Source organism: Bombus fervidus, chromosome 1, assembly GCF_041682495.2.
Source record: "Bombus fervidus isolate BK054 chromosome 1, iyBomFerv1, whole genome shotgun sequence".
NCBI lineage: Eukaryota > Metazoa > Arthropoda > Insecta > Hymenoptera > Apidae > Bombus > Bombus fervidus.
This window is the reverse complement of record NC_091517.1, coordinates 25,877,583-25,892,470: the sequence shown is the minus strand read 5'-3', so window position 1 is coordinate 25,892,470 and position 14,888 is coordinate 25,877,583. Positions and strand designations below refer to the sequence as shown.

Genomic DNA, 14,888 nt, shown 5'->3' with positions numbered 1-14,888 from the left:
ATATATCGACGTTCGCCTCCGACTAATTCGCCAATGTTAATGATAGTTAATTGACAGTCTGTTGAGAGCTGGAGTGTTCGAGTTATTCCGGACGGAAAGAGTGCAACTATCACGATCGTTGTGCAAGCCGATCGTACATGCTGCAAATTGTTTATGCTCGCATTATGCACGCCATTGTTTCTGTATACGGTGTTGAAAGTGTACGTGACAAAAAATTGACAGCGTACGGACAAGTAAAGAACGGCGATCCTATACCGTTGTTATAGTAGGACGCGTCGCATATTTTTCACCTACGATCGTAATACGTCGTTTTTAATTGAGAAGAAAATTATGGAAAAATTCTCTCTTTCTTCTTTTTACGAGTTTCTTTGAAAATGTATTTTTCAGCTGATTTGCATTCGCGGAGATGAGACGTTTCGCGTCATTTCTGTGGGCGTAATAAGGATGGCCCGGGAACGTGAATGCAGAAGTTTAATTAATATCGATGAAACGTAAGAAGAGGATGCACGAGTCACAGGGACGTAGTGCTCCGGGCAATGATAATGAAGCCACTCCGTGTCAGACTACAATTGCGGTGCCGTACTTTACAATCCCCTTTCAACGAAGCCTGATCAACTTATCCGTCCTTCTTCTCTTTTTACTTGAATTCCCCTCGTAAAAGCTCGTTTCTCATTCCCGCATTTTTATCCTTTACATTCGCCCTTCTCGACTTTGCTCGTCTCGTCGCCGATGTCGTCGTTGGCGGCGTAGCAGCTAGCAGCCACACCGAAAGGAATCCTACCTCGCCTTCTCTTTGGTAAAATTCTCAAATTAATTTACGCCCGACCAATTTATGTGGCGTCAGAATAATACAATATCCGACAGTTTCAACGTAACTTATGTCAGAGATACGAAACGACAACAACGAAATTCTTCTCCGATTCGGCGACACGTATTCGTATGTCGCCAACCGAACAAACGAGACGCTTCGACGATAAACGTGGCGGTATACGTAAGATTATTAAAATTCTCGAAGAAAAACGCGGATGGAAACTATGGATGGAAATGAAACGAAATGGAAATCCGGAAAGTACGGAAACTACTGTACGACGCATCCGTCGATTAATACAACTGCGATGTACACCTTTTTTCCAAATTTCAACGAGCATTGCGTTCAAACGTAAGCTTCGAAGAAAGAACGAATAGACGAAACGCGAGTCGACTTTAAGCGTGCGTCTGTCTATCGCGAGGATCAGTGGCGACCAGGTTGTCGACTAAATATTCACGCGTGATTTATAGGAGGTATGCGAGTACAAAGCGCATGCATCGGTCGAGGCGCCGCTACCATGCCAGGATTCATTGTTTTCCGAGTGATGGATCGGAGTAGAACAGAAAGGTTATTTACGTTTTCAAATTAATCACGACTGCTCGATGGTACGCCCCCTTCCTTCGGGACGCGCCTTTCCAAGAGCTTCCTCAAAGACTGTCAGAGACTCGAACGAATTTGTATAAAAAGTTACGGACATCGATCGCATCGATCGCGACCATGCAAAATCGACAAGCTTTAACATTTTTTTGCCGTAACGTTCGTGATGCGGTACAAAAGTATCTCGAATAGGAATTTTATTTCGACGAATTTATGTCGACGCGTAGCACGATTGGTCACCGATTAAGATATAACACGCGAATTTCACACGCGTAATATATGCGGTGTTTATTGTGCGCACGTAAACAATTATTTCAACCTGTTGACACGTTAACACGAATCAAACGAATCGCTGTATGAACGAAATCTGGCATCCGTTTGTGTATTACAACGAAATAAAGCTCGAGCGTGATGCACGAATTCCACTCCTTTTTCGTGTCGTATTAACGAGATATCGTGCGAGCTCCGAGATTATAATTTGAACGATATCGGACCCTTTGATTTACCCATTTAACCGAAGAAACGAGAATTTCGTAAAGACAGAAATGTCGGCGTTGATGTTTAACCGCGCTTTCTTACAGAAAGATCGCTTCAGTTATCTAGAATTTTGCCGCATTAAAGAAAATAAAAGCCCCCAATTAGTAGAAGAAAATACGTTGGAAATTAAGTTGTTACGAATCTCTTGGAAGGAAGTTAATTTAAAGGGCGATCGATAAAAATGTTATACGAAGGTACTTTACACTTTGCCACGAAAACTCCATAGATTAGAGTCTAGTTTGTTTGTTCCTTTGCTCCATTAACCACTGCGCACCTTGTTACCAGATTTATAGATTACACCAAACGAGTAGGTTACTTTAAAGGTAAAAACGCTTACGTTCCTGGCACATGTTCATACACGCGAAAGAACTAATTATTTCAGCCGGTAGTTTCTCATTGCGCATCGAGCGCACGTACACGAACCGGCCAACGTTTTATTTGTCGAGTAGAGTGGAAAATTGTCGGTGCGATCGGCCACAGAGGGTAGGAATTACGTTACATGTTAGCGATAATTTAAGAACAAGTGGAAACCCGGTGGTATTATAGGATGCCCGTAGCCCGTTCGTGTAGGTACGGTTCACCTTAACGATTTAATAATTGCGCGGTTCCCTTCGTTCTTCAAACAACACGATCATTAACTGCGATATATAATAATTCGTTGCCCCCGGATTCGATACGCAACCTTCTTCACGAGGACCTCCACTGTCTGCTTTTACGTTATTATTACCGCGTAACAACGTAACAACGCGAGGAAAGCGTCTGCCTCGCAACGATTAGTCCGACAGGTATGCGATAATCACGGGTTTTACTCGAAACGAGACATTAACCTATTTCGTAAAAAGGTTGCCTCGGGGGGCTTTCGCAAAAAATTCTGCCACGTCGCGCCATTAATTGCCGGAAAAGTTGGCGGAAACGCCACCGAGAAAACTCTAAGACGCCTCGCTAGCGCGTCGTCTTTGGAGCGCGAATAGCCACAAGAAACTTTCCGCGGAAGCTTCTGTACTCCAATTAATGGCAAAGATTCGCGTTAAAGAGCGACGGTGCGGTGCGGTGCGGTGCGGTGCAGCGCGGTGTAGCGTTGCGACGCGTTCAACGTATCCGAGTTGAGGCGGCATTTCCTATATGCGCGCGTCTGCGTCAGAAGCAGTCTTAAATACTCTTAATTGTCTTAAATCCGAATCACACGAAACCGTTGCGAAGACAAAAGCACGTTTCTCCATTGTAACGATACAAAGGCGTGCAAAACGCGGACGAGTTGGACGTACATAGGAAGTTGTTTAAAACGCCAGTCCGACCGCTGTAATTTTCTTCCGATCGTTCTCTCACGTTCCGAACTCGGTTTATACCGACTTGTTAAAAGTAAAAGAAAATCGTCCCCGTGTCATAGGTGGATCCGTTTACTGAGATTGCGCTTTCCGTTCCCAGTGAAATTGTTCTCCTCTCCTATATATATATATATTAAAAAAAAAAAAAAAAAAAAATCATGGCGATTCACTTGCCAGCGATATTATTAACCGAGACTAATTTGGTGTGTATCAACACGTTGATAAACTTATGAGATCCGCGAACGATTTAAATCCGTTCCAAAAAAGTGGAAAGGATCGAGGATCGTCGTTTGGAAGAAATTTTAATTAGTATTTCCTAGATATCTCGCGTTTCGATTATCGATTCCAGTAAGTAACGCGAGTCACGTAAACGTGCGTCGATGAAGTTCGTGGTAGTCGCGATGCGACACGGCGCGGCGCGCGAAACAGCGTCGTCGAATAAGTTTACGAGTTAAAATCGGCGTGAGTCGTCGTTTATGGACAAAGATCTAGTGTCCTCTATGGACGTTTTGCGTTCGACGTACGTACTGGCATGTATAATATAAACTGAAATAAACCGAGTTGATCATCGTTCGGGGAATGGCTATGTCGAGAATTTCTTCGTTCGATAATTTATGAGAATCGTACGCGATTGTTATTGCGCCGATATATTGGTAATCGAACGAATCTTTACGTGGTTTTCGCGAAAATTTGAGAAACTTTCGAGAAACCGTTCGAATGCCTCCGTCTCGCTTCGTCTATGGTTCTTTTTGGACTATTTTGTTTTTATCAATTAGCCTCGTTAAAAAAGTTTGAAATACGAAGTAACATACATTTTGGAGAATTTTATACTTGGCTAAGTCTTGGCTAAACTTTAATGGTAATTTACTATTTTCCAGTGCGAACGTTCTTCTTGACTTCCCAATTAATTTCTTGCTTTGCGTTTTGTTCTAAACATCGATAATATTCGACACCAGACGGACGAAATCGCGACTGTACCTACTACCTAATTAACCTAAGAGGAACAGACATAGCTAAGATCGATACTAGTAACTTGTATGGTCGTGAAGTTTCGAATGCGTGGAAATTTCGTTTAATTATCGTGCACGAGTATTCATGAAAATTGGTAAACATTCGTTAACATTTGTGTCAACTCATCGTCAGCGTGGAGCGACGTTCGCTCGAATATCGCTTGGAAAAAGACACAACCACACAAATATACACGCATACATACGTACAGATACGTAGGTACTCGGTGATTTCATGTTCGCTTATTTACGGATGTATCATCAACGTTAACATCTTCACTTTACTGCGTCGTGGGCCTTTAATAATGAAATTAAAAGGTTGTTCGGGGATTGGTGGAGTAAAATGAAACGTAGATAGTAATTACAATGTTCATCCATAAAGTTAATCGGTTATACTTTTGCAGGCTGTATGGCGTGCTCGTTAACGGCTTATTTAAGCAGAGCACTTTCTTTTTCGTTATTCTTGTGTAACGAGGTAATCCCGGAGAGCGATTACCAAATAAGCAAACAACAAATATAGCGGCAGCCGACGGCAGTTGCTTTTCAGCTTGAAATTAATCCTGTGCCGCGGCAAGTGGCCAACCGTGTACAAAGGATATCCATAACTCTGTCGATAATTTTCAGATTCCTGATTAATTGCGTGCCCCCACAGTGCAACAACGTTGAATCGACGACACGGTTTACTCTGTTGACACTTTTGCACGCGATAAATCACGCGAGTCACGAGGAGTTGCGGGAACCAGTTGCTACCAAACCTCACCGCTCGATTTTCTTGAAAAATCTCCACAGTTTCGCACCTTTCACGCCCTGCGTCGTTTGAGTATCCACGAGATTTCCACGGTAACTCTGTCAATTTTTCAACGATCAAAGCCAAACTGTAAAGTTAATCAATTCCTTTTAAAGGAGTTTATTCAGAGGTTAGATTTGAAAAATAACCAGAGAGAAAATTCGTCTATCAAACTCATTTGGCCGTCGGCAATTCGCGTGTTCGAAACTGTTAATTGAATTCATAACGTCGTAGTTGGAACTTGGTCAAACGAAAAGACCTCGTTCGTTCGCAACGGTTCAACGTTACCACTTGCTACGGTAATTCCAGTTTCATTGTACGCACCGCTTAATATAACGCGATAACAGATTTTGTCTCCCCCTCCCTTCGATATTTTATCCAATTATCGTATAATTTTGCTTTTTGCAAAACGTGACCGTGGACATGATCTATTTAAACGCGACTCTCTGGCTACGCGATGCGCGTCGTTCGATCCGCGTTAAAAGATTTTAATTTCCGCCGGTATATTTTCTGCGAAGCAGCTTAATGAACACATCGACGTCAGGTTTCGATGAATTAACTTTGTACAGTGTAATTTTTTAATATTATCAGGCAACGCGATCGAAAAATAAACCGCATCGATGAAATTAATCTTTGCGAAAGAAATTTAACGATACGTTGAAAGTATTTGACGTGTCATTACCGAGTGACGAACGTTACATCGATAAATTTAATCTTTTGGCTCGCAATCACGATTTGACGGGTTTTACAAACTTTTAAGTTTGAATGCTTTTTAATATTAAAACGTCACACGTACTTAGATTTAAATAGCATTTGAATTACAAACGATCATACGTTAAAAGTAATAACTCGTAAGAACGTCGGTGAAAAATTACTCCTACTCGTCTCCTTTTCGCGCACGCGAAATATTCTTGCAACTTAATAATTACGAAAAATACACGGGTAAAAAAAAAAGAATCTTCCGCATTTCGCTTTCGACTTTCATCGAGCGGACAACTGCAACGTGTTGCTTGAGAAACGGACCGGCAAAAATCGAAATTTTCACCTTACGATTCGAAAATCGATGATTCGAGCGATCGATTATAGAAAAAATAGATATTGCCTCTGCTTCGAGCGTTTCTGAAACGTTACTATCCCACCGAGAAATCGGGAAACTATGGGAAAGTTTGCATGGCTGTGGTACATACCCGTGGCGAATCGTATCGTCCCGATGGACACGTGGTAACGATGGCGCGGTACACTATTCCGAAACACCTGCGCGCACGTTCTTCACACGAAGCGATTGCGACGAGGATGCGACACACCGGATACCTCTCGGCACTGGGAGCAAGCCGTACCTCCCCCGCGGTCACCTCCTTTTGAACGTTCGTGTGTGGCGGTGGTGGTGGCGGCGGCGGCGACGGCGGCGACGGCGGCGGTTCATCAGCTCACCGGTTCATCACCCAACAGTTCACTTTTCGCCGGAAGTGGCTATGTGGATCACGAAAACACGCGCCTCGAAAGGCGCTTGTGTAGGAGGGCCCGATACGCGCGAGTGGGGGCAGCGTGAGGGACCGCTGTCAGCTAGACGACAGCAGGAAGGGGTGGGGGGAGAAATCGACGGAGAAACACAGAAGCGGAGGAAAAGAATCGCGAACGAGAGAAACCGGCGCGACGCGAGGGAAAAAGGGTACAAAGGTGGTGGAAACGGTGGGTGTGACGATCAACAGGAGGGTGGAAAACGGAGAAGGAAATCGGAGGGAGGGGTAAAGAAGGTGGATAATAGTCACAAGGGGAAGAGATATTACAGTGACAGACGGGTAGAGGCGATAGAAGGAAGTGGAGAGACAGGTAAGGAGACGGAAACGGAGCGAATAGGAACGAGAGAGAGAGAGAGAGAGAGAGAGAATGACAGAGAGCGAGAGAGAGGAAGGGCGGGGAACGGACAGAAATGACGGAACACGGATGTCGGGTCCAACGGAGAAGTCGTGGGCACGATTGCCGTCACAACACTAGCGATCTGGTGGTACACTCTTCCGATGCTACGTATACATGGTCCTCTCCGCTCCGTATCCCTGTTCGCCGTTTCTCCGTCTCGTTTTCTCTCCTCGATCAGCTGGCCCAGTGCTCGCTCGCTTCCTCCCGCCCGCCCCCAGCCACCTATGTACATATATATATACATATATACACATACACATATATATATATATATATGTATATATATATATGTATGTATGTACGTATGTACAAGACTCTCTCGGCTCGGCTTCTATCTACTTATATACGTACGATACACGGATTACGTCCGCCGACTACTACGCGGCTCGATCTCGCCTCTCTTTTCGTCTCCTCCTTGGCTCGGTTACGTTTAACAGAGAGAACTCGGAGGTTCCCTCCTACCTTGGACGGCCGCAAAAGCACGGACCGAGAACCGAGACAGGGCAATCTACTAGGTAAGACTAGTTCCTCCACCCAGCCGTGGACCCGTTTTCCGTCGACTACTCTCCCTCCCCTTTGCTATTTCTCTCTTTTTCTCGCTCATTCTTTTTCTCTTCCTCTGCCCCTCCCGCTCTCCTGCCCACCCCCCCGCTTCCACCATTTCCCTCGCCACTTCTTCCTATCCGTTGCTCTTTTTATCGTCTCCGTCTCTTGTCCGTTTCTTTCTCCCTCTTCGTCTCCTCGCTCTACCTCGTACGTACCCTCTCCCATGACGTTGACTCTCCTTCTTTCGCGTATTTCGTCTTTCGTCTCGTGCCTCCTCGATCTCCTTGCGCCGGAGGAATCTGTCTCCCTTTACTTCTCGCCGCGCTCCTGCGACGCGACTTTATTTACTCGAACCTTTGCTTCTTTCCAAGCTTTTGCCCTTTTGCTACGGCGCCACACCGATCCCGTCCTGTCTCATCCTTGTCATCCGTTCTTTCGCAACATCGTGTTTCCTAATTTATGTTTATTCCGACGCGTCACTTCGGCCCATTGCGAAATTCCTACCCTTTCTCCCAATCTCTCGGGCTTTGTTCTCTACTCGTTTTATCCTTTGCTTCGTTCGTCCGGTACTCACCGCTTTTATTCGTGTCACATGTTGCAAACACGTACCTTGCTAGCTCTCTCTCTCTCTCTCTCTCTCTCTCCCTCTCTCCTCCTCTCCTCTTTCCGTTTTTTCTACCTGCCTACCTCCGGACCATTCTCCGCTCGACCGTTTCTCCTTCGAATTTCCTTCTCTTTTGTTTTACCCGTAATTCGTGTTACTCGTTCGCCGTTGCGTGCGCACAAAATCTGTGGTGTGTCGCGAACTTTCCTCCCTTTTCCTCGCGGTCATCTTTACTCGAGTCCGTTGCCGAACGCGTGCGCGTCGTCCGTGTCGTTTTTCCGGTGAAGTTATAAATTAATCGAAGGATCGATCGTCTTTCTGTTTTTCGGATTAGCGTAAAATTACCTAAAAGAAATTCTAGTTATTCGCGATCTTTTGCCACTTTCACGACTCAAACGAGCCTATTCCGTCTGACAACGTTAGCCCGACTCGACGGCTCCTACGATCTTCTATTTACATGGCTCGTGTCGCTCGTGTGCTTGTATGTTTAAACGGACGTTACTCGAATAGCTAGAATCTTCTGTTCACTCTACTTTCTATCAACTTTCATTCTGTATTGCATCAATTGAAATAAACGGTGTTCTTTCATTTCTAAGCTTCTTCCTATCGAAATCCTTAGCGTTGTTCGCGTTAAGAAACAAAGAGCTTAAAGCTGTGTGCGGACAGTTCGAGGCTGACCCGATAGCTGTCTCGCAGTTGCGTGCGTTTACGAATCGTTTCGATACGTGTTCAAACGAAGTCAGTAAGGAACTGCGAGGCGCCTTTGACGTCGCCAAAAAATCTGAAAATTGCCTCGTTCCGAGGTAGCCTCGCGAGTCAACGCTAATAGCTTAAGGATTCTAATCGTAAGAACGTTTTGCTTCCCTGTCGCGTTCAGGCGAATTTTAAGCACGCGGTCGTACTCGTTTCCGCTGGAACGCACAGCGCGCCACTCGATACGATAATTGCGTATTTCAGGAATCCCATGCTGGCTGAATACGATTACCTACAAGAAGGTTGCGACTGGATGGAAACGACGGTGGCCACGTGGAGCAATTTTCTTAGCGCCCGAGAGCCGCGTCAGAAAAATGCCTGTTGCAACAGAATTAATCGTAGCTGTGCGATTACACGATCGAAACGCTGCGTTTTAGAATAAATGCTTGTTGTAGCGAACGTCCGTTCGTGAAACGGCGCTTCTTTTTGCGAATTATCACGTAACTGTTCGAACCTCCAGTCGCGTAATCTATGAAAATTCCTCTGGGCAATTTACCGTTTGCGCTTTACGTCGTTGCTTCTGAAATATCGAATCCATTACGGAGAATTTCTCGCATGGTGATTGCGTGGCTACACGTGTTACGTTGTTTGCGGAGCTTGCTTCGAGCAAAACAAAGATTTTTCGGTGAAGTTTCGAAGATTCTTGGAAAGTAAAAACTGCTGTTCCCGTAGTTTCATATTATATTCCTCGTGTGTTTACAGAATTCACTCTACCTATTTAGGATTACACTGAAATTTCATTGTGAAATTTACAATTTTCAACTTATACTCTATAACTTTTATCGCAATCTTTCCATCGAGGCAACGACTTATCCCGACTCTTAGGAAATTCTTTTCCCTTAGAGTTTCTCTCTCTTTCTAAATTCCATCATTTTAATATTCTCTTCCTTGTCTCAGAGCGATCATTCTTCGCAAATTTATCACCGCAGATCTTTCGAATAGTTTAAACGCACAAATTTTTTCACGATTTAGAAAGTTTATGAAGTCTTACTCGTTCTGGTTACAAATGGAGTGTTGCGTCGCCATCGGTCGAACAATTACATTGTCGCTGTAATAAAAGAGCAAGTAAAATCGCGCCTGAAATCTACACGTTGTACGAAGCTATGCGAAATAAAATCGAAAGGCATCTGTTTCAAAGCGCGTCGCATCGTCGCGTCGCGATACCGTGTGCGACGATTACGTCCGATACAACAGTCAACATACAAGAATATACCATCGTCGTTCGCTGACATCTTTCCACTATTTCGAAATTTAGCTAAGAAATTTAAATGGTTCGATGGTTTGCTTCTAAATATATAAGATATATCTTTTATAGATACGAAATTAAACACGATCGCGTGCTAAGCGTGTACGAGGAACTAAAGCAAAAAAGTCGCGGTTACAAATGCGATTATTAGTTCGGAGGATTTAATCCAAAAGATGAAACGTTCTCTATCTAGTTACAGGTCGTTCGATATTGGGGAAACAAGGAGAATAGCGGACACGACTTTTTTATGGAACTACGTTAATGGAAAAAGATCTAACGTTATTTATTTATCGGGAAGAAAAAATATAAGAAGCACCGGATGCATGGATAGAAATTGTGGGAACGCAACGTTGTTTGATATTCGATGAAAACACGTAGAGTTTCCGATGTTAAAAGGTAGAGTAGCAGATAATAGCGAGTACTCGTTGAACTATGTTAGTAAAGTTTATCAATAACACGGCTCGCTCGGTACGAGTCCGACAAAATAGCGAGTATAGCGCTATTATTGACATTTGGTGGAAATTAGAAGGCAGGAAATTCCAAAATATCGAAATACGCGATACTCCGAAGCCAGGTAGCTAATGGCTTCCTAATTGCGCGCGGAAGATGTACGATCCTGGAAACGACTTTCTGGATAATAAGCGGTTGGTAGCTATTCACGCGGCCCACGAACTCGTTCGCGTGGGTCGACCATCCGTGGATTTTAGAATCGATACGACCTTCGCCGGCAGCAGCTGTGCAAGATCAACTGGAGCACCGGCTCGTTTATTATACACTCGCACGGTACTTCAAATTGCATTAAACACGTTACACGATAAAATATCTGTTATCGACTCCTGCGTGTAACCGGAACAAACTGAATGAAACGTCGATCGTTAAGCAGACGTACACGTATATACGTTAACGCGATCCAACGCGGTTCGGACTTTTAAAGGAACTTGTTGAATCTCGAATTTTAACGCGCTTCGCGATGCGTGGGTAACCAATATTCATAGCAATTATCGGTATTGGAATTTTCGTTAGATGTATAAGTATACCTTAATGTACGTTCGAAGTAAAGTAGACGTAGAAAAAAGGTAACGATTCGATGTTGTTGCTATTTTCCTGCGATTAAAGAGTTATAAGGTAGTATTTACGTAATTGCTTAGAAGCGAGAGAGTACTGGAAAGAGTTAAGACAAGCTGTATCGTAGGAAACAGGGGAATTCTCTCTCCTCCGTTCCAAGTTTTCAGTTCGGTTCGAAAGTTAAGAAACCGACGTGATTAATGTTTCTTTTTTTTTTCGCGAGAAACGCGTTAAATTAAAATTGGCACGAATAAATCGGCGAATGTAAGCGTAGATAAATAAAATGGCGTGCACCGCACAGGGCCACCCACCGTAGGCGCACGATCGACGTTGTTTCCGCTCCAATCGACGAAATGCAACGAGTCCAGCTAAGATTCGTTCGCTCGCGTATGACAAACGATCGACCGTAACGTCGAATTAATTTTCAACCGGTCGGCATACGTTTGATTGAGTCTACCGGAGCGTATTCGCCAGGATGCATTGACTCCCTGTTCGTGCGCGTATGCTGTTCCTATGCTCGATAGTAATCAATCGACTGTAAAATACTTGCAAGTAGGGTAACGTGACCCATTCGGTTGTCGAAATTTTTTTTAAGCCACGCCAACTGTCAGACCCATTTGCAGCCGCCAGGTGACGCGATTTTTTTCGAAGGTCCTTTGCCGTTGGAAGCTAAATTCAAAGATACATAAACGCCGGTACTTGGCGTTTAAATTATAATATTATTTCACGCTGTTTTTCATCGATATGAAATTGCGCTAAAATTCAAAGTTTTCTGTAAATATTCCGTAAATCTATTGTAAATTGTAACGAAATAGGGAGCGATCGATATTTTGTAAATCGGTTATCTCTTTTATCGCGCGATAAAACTTTCAACGACGTACATTTATATATAAGCTTTCCTATTTGCACGGATCGAATATACCGATCTTGATCGACACCGCATATACGCTTCTATTTTTACAACAGTAATAAATGTAAACGACTTATAAACTCGAGAGTTTACGAGTTTAAACATTTTTTGTTTCCAACGTATTTACCTCTTCGATTAGTAATCCGATATAATTGTTGAAGGAATGGTGGATAACGAGCAAAAAGCAACGGGAAGACATTTTATTACCCGTTTGACGCGGCAGTGCGTTATTACACGAAGCGTTTCTTCTCTAACATCGTCCTTCTTCTGCTTTTTCCGACATAGTAAAAACCGCGAGCCGACCTGTACACGTTTACAGCGCACCATCAAAACAATGAAGAGGAATGGAACCCACGACACGCGGGAATCTATCAAAGCATCTCGGCGGAAAAAGCTGGCGAAGCCAGAGCTAATGGAAATCGATGTAAAGTGGCTCGTAAATAGGAACGCGATGGCAGAATATTTCGTTGATTCGTTAAACGTTAGACCGTAGGCTGTTAGAATCCGTGGCATTGATCTTTGGTTAAAACGTCTGTCTGCTAAGCAATCCACGTTGTAACAGCAAATAAGCAGAGAACAGGTACCTACCTTTACGACCTGTAAAGGGAGGTGCGAAAAACCAGCTCGACTCGTCGTTCGTATACACCTACGCGATTTAGACCATTCACAGATGCACGTTTACTTTTGAACGCGTTATCTGTTAAGCGTAAAAAATTATAGAGACACGGTAACTTGGATATTAGAATAATTTACATCAGGCTATCCGGTATTTCCAGAGTAACGAAGAAGACGATGGTTCTTAATCTTCGCTCATTGATCTTTGACAAGCCAGCTGTACGATCGATTATTGCGCAAGATTTATCGAGCTACATTCCCATTCTATTTTGTTTCTACACGAGTATGTGTGTCGTTGGCATTTCTTTTCATATACTAATGGTCTACGTTGGAATCGTTACTATCGATGACCGATTTACGATTCGGTCTGTGACCTACGACAAATGCAAAAGTTAGGTGATCGAGTCCTAAGACTGATCGTAAGACTACGAAGGTTTCCGGAAACTTATTTTCACGTGCTACGATGGGTCGTTCGTTCGGTGCTTAAAATATACCTATACGATCGATTTTAAACTGATTTTATACACGTGTAAGAAATAAACGCAATGAAATAACGAAAGATCCTTATAAACGACGAGGAAAAAATTATACGTTTCGTTTTAATAACTCTTCGTTAACCAATAATCGTAAGTTAGGCTCTTCTGAATCGGATAATCACGTTCTTCGGTCATAGTCTTTCTGCAGTAGACGTTCGTACATACCGATCGAATGCACATTGTCGTCCATTCAGGCAACAAGGTGAATTATTCGGAATGCGACATTAATGTCACGGAAAGAGCAGATCGTTGAACGCGCGTGTTTGTTTGTTCGGTTCTGTGTTAGAAGAAAGTAAACGGACACGGGGGCTACGTCGGTCTGCGAAATTCAATAGATGCGTTCGGCACGCGCGGCCGCCAATTAAATTCCAGCGCAATTTATCTTTGCCAATTCTGTCGGCATTCCGTATTACTCTCGCCGGCTTTTCGATTTTGCGTTACCATCGCCACCCTGCACGACGTTCTTTTATCTCGTTCCGTATCATGTCCACGGAAGAAATCCTTCTAACGCAACGCTAACGATAAGGAACGCTCGCTCTAGAGATGAACTGGTCGCGGTTCTTTACTTTATATTGGTCGAATATATGGCCGGTGTCGCGATCTCTTTAATAATGAAAACAAAGTGAGAAACACCGCGCAACCCGTTCAGCGAGACACGTTGCCTGACAGGACATTTTGTCTCCGAGTCATCGAGTCGAGTTTATCCTAGACGCTTCCGGTCGATCCTGGTAATTTGCGCGTCTTCCTTTTCTGCTCCTTTGACTGGCAACCTCAATTATTCCCCGGCCAATGACCGGTTGTCATTGACAACCGCAGTGACGGCCAAGAATGGACCACCCCGAAGCTTCAACCACACATCTCCAAACATATACCTATCCAGTTATATTTCCTCGTTCTGTTTCAACGTTAAGAGGACGACTTTCTCGACGAAGATTCTCGAGTAAAACTACAGCGAGGTTTGCATCGATCTCCTACCGGAGTAGCCAAATGGCTAAATAAGATGCGTCGATAAGCCGATCTTTCTGTTGGCGATAAATCACCGCGATCGCTGTAGGTTTCGCGTGGCAATTGACACGTCGATGACGTGGATACTTTGGGGGTTACAGTTGACCAGTACATTGGACGACGACCATTTAAACCATAATACAATAATTAGAATAATTCGAACGAAACATTTCAATTTCGTACGAATAGAGTCCATTTGCGATAAGATTTAAAATTCTGACGTTGAAGAGTAAGAGAATTATTCGATAATAATTCGACTCGATGATAAACGATTCTGATGCGAAACAATTACAGCTGCACGCGATATAATGGAATCGCGACGACCAAAGGCAGAGGAAAGAACGGGTGGGGGTCTGATCTTGGTTGGGCCAGCGCGACCAAAAAGTCAACTAAAATTGACCTACCTATCAGGTTCGATCCGAAGGTTGATTGAATCCATATTTGGATCGATTCGAGTATAACCATTGGAAGAACCGCGCACGTAGTCAATATACCGGGTGACTCTGCCCTAAGCTGAAATTCGTTTATCGAGTTTGTCCATCAAAGTCTTTGGAACGTCGGATACGTTCATATCGCTGTACAAGCGAGTCATCTTTAATTCCCTTTATCGAATCGTAATCGAGTTATTCG

At 43.8% G+C, this 14,888-nt stretch overlaps 1 protein-coding gene across 4 annotated transcripts in view; it reads right to left on the bottom strand.

Annotated features, from left to right (window-relative positions):
- Positions 1-14,888, bottom strand: part of LOC139991200 (A disintegrin and metalloproteinase with thrombospondin motifs 7) — an 88,947-nt gene that overhangs the window by 50,053 nt on the left and 24,006 nt on the right. Inside the window, exon 1 of one of the 4 annotated variants that reach the window (XM_072011178.1) lies at positions 6,249-7,194. The exons of 1 other annotated variant lie outside the window; for it this stretch is intronic. The gene's annotated coding sequence lies outside the window, so the exon portion shown is untranslated. Of the gene's footprint in view, positions 1-6,248; positions 7,195-14,888 lie in introns of those variants that run through there. 2 more of the 4 variants (XM_072011150.1, XM_072011174.1) reach the window with 2 other exon arrangements.